We start from the raw sequence: 5120 nt of genomic DNA on the forward strand, positions 1-5120 counted from the left end.
GAATGACTGATGGATGAAAAGAACAAACCATAAAAAAAAGAACAGAATCCACATTCTCTTTCCTATGACCAGATGTCACAGCTTATCAGAAGAAAGAAACACTGCAGATGTACAAACACTCTCACTCCCTCCACTGCGCACAGTCCTAGCCCACTCTTGGAAGTGGTTGCTGGGAGTTGAGCTTATGGAAAACTGCCTAGGTAGGAGCTGAGCCTTGCTTCTCAGCAGATGAATGGGGCTTCAAACTCAGCTGAGATTTATTATGATGTCAAACCAACTGCTAGGAGGAATTATCTACTCAAGGCCTTGGGTATGCCCTTCTGTGAATCCACTATTTGGCCACACCTACCTCACTTTCTCCGCCTCACCAATCCCCAGCCCTACAGGAAGGAACAACTATTTAAGGTCAGTTGGAGTTCAGGAAAAACAAGACAGGCCTTTGAACAAGCAACTGCAACAGCATCCCTGAGGTAAATCCCCAGAAACTCCTGCCCTTTGGCTACATTTGAGGGATTGTGCAGGTGCATGTGTGTGCATGTGTGTGTGTGTGTGTGTGTGTGTGTGTGTGTGTGTGTGTGTGTGACTGTGGATGTGAGTCCCCATCAGCTAAATGTGTACAAGACAGTATTCATAGCAAGTGTGTTGTATGGGTTTGTGAGGGTGCACAGTGAGAATTCGAATGCATGTGTGTGCCCATGTAATTGGCCTTGTGTTAGAAAGGCTTGCAAAGAGAATGTGTAGTTTTAGTTGGGAGGAGAACTTTGGGGATCAGAATTCATGGATGGGATTCCCAAGCCTTGAATCTGACATGAGGATCCATGTGGGGTATCTAGTGAGGGGAGGCATTGCCTTCTGATTCTGGGAAATGAGTCCAGTCTTTTAAGAGGAATGAAAGAGGTGTTCCTATTCCTACATCATTCCTGTATGAGAACCAGTTCCACAGACCTGAAGGGAGAGGAGATGACAGGTGTGACACACCATTGGAAAGACTCTGTGTGCACTCAATGCAAGAGCATGTCTGTACTCTGGGGTTGCTGAGTATGAAAGCAGGCGCTGGGGAAGACAGATGCCGAGACAGCCTGGGAGGAAATGCCCAGGCCTGCCCCTCTGTTCATCCTTCACAGAGCTGACAGCATGAAGGTTCTCCTGCTGCTAGCAGCTATGATCATGGCCTTTGGTAAGAGTTGACCCTGAACTAAGCAGGTAACCTGAGGAGGGAGGCACCCTTCCCTGAGCTTTCCTTCCTGTCCTCCTAGCTCTGTCTCTTGGTGGAAAAAAAGCCATTTGTGGGAAGAGAAGGTAGCAGAGAGCTGCCATGCACAGATGTGGCACAGGGCTCGTCACCCTTCACCAGGCTATTTTTCCACTTCCTTTCAGGCCCAATCCAGATCCGGGGGGACCTTCTGAATTTTAGGAAAATAATCAAGATTAAGACGGGAAAGAATGCTGAGGCTAGCTATGGATTCTATGGTTGCTACTGTGGTGTGAGTGGCAGAGGAGTCCCCAAGGATGCGACAGATCGGTGAGGCTACCCCACTACTCTTTATCCTCTGTCACTCTGCCTGGAATGGGACGAGGACAGAGCTGGTGCCCACTGCCTCAGGGTCGTGGTGGATCCCAGGCAGCAAAAGTCAACAACACATTGGGAACTCTGCTCTGGACCACTCCAAAGCTCTTGAGTCTCCCCGCTCAGGGTCACGGGTCAAAGGGAAACGCTGGGACTCCAGGCCTGTGAGCAAGTAGCTTAAATAGGACATGTGCCCAAACCAGGTGCTGCTTTGTTCACGACTGTTGCTACAAACGTCTGGACAAAAGTGGATGTGGCACAAAACTTCTGACCTACGAGTTCACCTCCGAAGGGGACAATATCATCTGTTCTGGTAAGAAAGACCCTGAGATGCCAGCAAGCTTCCTTTGCATCTTTGTTGATCACATGCATACTGGGGAGTTTGCTGGTGCAGGAGGGGAATCTCCTAAGAACCTCACAGTCAAGTAAGAAGCAAAGAAAATGGTAAAGAAGGTGGTGAAGACTCCAATGGGAGAGCAGAAAAAGCCTTCACCCAGTCTGATGCTTGAGGTGGATCCTGCAAGCAGTGGTGTCTAAGCTGAGTCCTAAGAGACTCCTAAAGTCAATGAAGCACACATCTGCTAAAACAGGGAACACACAGCCATCCCCCACACAGGGCCCAGTATGGCCAAAGTGTCAAAGAGGACTCCTGGTCACTCTGTGCTCTCCTGTGGACATATGAGGATGAGTCTGAGCTGTGTGGATACAAGGTCAAGCCAGGTGTTCTTTGTCTTGAAGTTTGTGTGCTCCATCAACAGGGGCCTATTATTTAGCAAAGCAGCAAGAAGCACATTTGCAAAAGGAGGACTCACCCTGGCAGCAGAGGGCATGGGCAGCATGGAGAGGGACACTTGTGTAAAACAGGCACAGTCAGGTTGGAAAGATCTCACCCTGGGAGATTTCCAGAGAAATGTGCTGATGGATCTGGGCAACTTCTACAGCACAGGATCAGCCCTGCTCCCCAGCTCCCACATGTTGCCAACATCTGTGCTTATATTATAAGACACACTAAAGGTCCGAGAACCGTGGCCTGTGACAACAGGTAGCCTTCTTCTCTAAGAGGAGACATCTCAGAAGCCCCTGTTGAGGTCTACTTTTGGCAGAATAAAGCTACATGTTACCTTAAGGCCAATCTCAGCCAAGGTAAATGGTAGATCATACAGGTAAATGGTGGATCATACAGCCTTTAACCAATACCACCCATCCTGAGGCCACTGAGGCTGGGGTCTACTAACACAAGCAGGCCTGTTAGCAAGAAGGCAGGCCAACAGTGTATCTCAGCTTGCAGAGTGATAGCCTACTATGCCTGAGGGCCTGGGGTCCATCCCCAGCCCTGTACGAATTGAGCAAGATTGATCATGTCTAGAATCCCAGAGCTCATGATGTCGAGTCAGGAAGATTACAAGTTCAAGGTCATCCTCAGCTATTTAGAGAGCTCAAGGCCAGCCTGTGCAACCTTATCTTTAATTTAAAAAATGAGGGGTGCTAGGAAGTCATGCAAACCTCTGGTAGTGCCAGGTGTGGTTATTGTACGTCCATGTCAGATGGGGTGCTGCCTTTCCAGGCAGTCCTGGTTCTTTTCTCAGAAGAGACAGGTCCCCACAAGCAGACATGGGGTATTAGCAACTTCAGCTTAGTGTCTGTTTTTGCCTAATTTCTGCAGACCAGTACTCCTGTAAGAAACAGCTGTGCGAGTGTGATAAAGCTGCTGCGGAGTGTTTTGCTCAGAACCAGGAAAGCTACAGTCTAAAGTACCGGTTTTACCCCAACATTTTTTGCAATGAGAAGGCACCCAGCTGCTAAGAGGGCCACTTCTGTGACCCCTACATTTACCTAAGAGAGTCCCGGGGTGGGGGCGGGGGATCTCACAAATAAAGCCACGCATCAACAACCATGTGTCTGTTCTCTTATCTCAAAGTGAGACGCTGATAGAAAGCATGCATGATAAAAGTATCAGCCTTGAGGCTGGGGTGATGGCTCAGTGTGCAAAGTGCTTACCACAAATGCATGAGGACCTGTGTTCAACCCCCAGAATCTCCATACCCCCTGGCCTTTCCTGGCCTGTCTTCAGGCAGGCAGGGACTTAGGAGTAGAGGTCCTGCAAGTGCATATCTCTGGCTGATCTGCAGTGGGAAAGGGAGGAGAGGCCAGAGCAGGGGTGGGAAGCCAGTAGTCCCATGGCCAGGCCATGTGTAAGAATTCTTTTAGGGGTTGGAGAGATAGTTCAGTGGTTAAGGGCAAGGACTGCTCTTCCAGAGGACCCAAGTTCAAATCCCAGCACCCACATGGCAGCCCAGAACCGTCTGTAACTCCAAGGTCTGACACCCTCACATAGACATACTTGCAGGCAAATCACCAATGCACATAAAATAAAGGAAAAATATTTTTTAAAAAAGAATTCTTTTAATGGAAGAGAACTAATTGTCAGTCCTTAAGCACCCCAGAAATGATCTGGGGTGCTTTGGAACAGTGCGGACACACAGGTTGGCCATGGAGCAGGGAGTTCCTATTCGAATTACACACTGTGCAGAGGGCAACCTGGCCACTCTGTGTGCACCCAATGGGGTGCAATCTATGTTCCCACCTGACTTTAAAATCAGTGCAGCAGCATCTTAAAAAAATTTTTTATTCATTAGTATGTATCTAGTGCTTTGCCTGCATGTACACGTGCAGCCCAAAAGAGGGCATCAGATCACTCTGTAGATGGCTGCGAGCCACCATGTGGTTGCTGGGAATTGTACTAAGGACCTCTGGAAGAGCAGACAGTGCTCCCAACCTCTGAGCTGTCCTTTTTTTTTAAGCTGGCTAAGTGCTCCCAGACCATGCCTGTGCTCAGGCAGTAGGGACAGAAAGCCAACTGCTCTAGTGTTCTCAGGGCCAAGTTTAGCCTCAGGAGGGCTAGAGGCAATCTGAGACAAAGAGAGCATCCATCTACCTCAGTGGCAGTCTTGAAAAGCTGGTTGGAAGGATTCTTCACAGGCAGTACCAGCAGGGGGAGGGGTGCCAAGCCACAAAGCAGAGTTAATCACCTGTGTGCTGTGCCCATGGCTGTGCCCCCGGAGAGGCAGAGGCAGAAATCTATCTCAGTTTAGCATCCTGTTCTAAAAGGCAAGGCATTGATGTGTTCAGTCTGGAACGAATGGAGATTTAGAGTGAAGTTTGAAACAGAAGGAAATTGCTGGGGGAAGTGTGTTAGATAAAATGAGTTCAGTAGAAAGGGTTCCACATTTAAGGCCATTTTGGAAGAGCCTTCCCAATTTGGGCCACCAATTTCATGTTTAATAATAAGAAATAAGTCAATAAGATGCCAGGCAACAGATGTTAGATTATATGAGGTTTATTAAGTGAGCATGGGGAGAGAAGAAAAGGGGGAGGGGTATAAGAGAGGGGGGGAGGGATGGAGGGAGAGAGAAGGAGAGGGAGAGGGAGAGAGAGGGAGAGGGAGAGAGAGGGAGAGGGAGGGGGCAGGAAAAGGGATTAAGGGGGTGAAAGAGGGAGGGGTGAGGTAGGGCTGTCCTTTTATATACTGGGCAGGGCCATGCCTCCATGGCAG

At 49.0% G+C, this 5120-nt stretch overlaps 1 long non-coding RNA gene across 1 annotated transcript; it reads left to right on the forward strand.

Moving 5' to 3' along the window:
* Window positions 1-1457: 1457 nt before the first annotated feature.
* LOC311600790 lies at window positions 1458-3366 on the forward strand. The gene is made up of 3 exons (XR_014780361.1): window positions 1458-1522; window positions 1771-1880; window positions 3231-3366. It is a non-coding gene; the product is annotated as an uncharacterized lncRNA (long non-coding RNA).
* The last annotated feature ends 1754 nt before the right edge of the window (window positions 3367-5120 follow it).

Source organism: Acomys minous (assembly GCF_964271855.1).
Source record: "Acomys minous genome assembly, chromosome: 6".
Lineage (NCBI taxonomy): Eukaryota > Metazoa > Chordata > Mammalia > Rodentia > Muridae > Acomys > Acomys minous.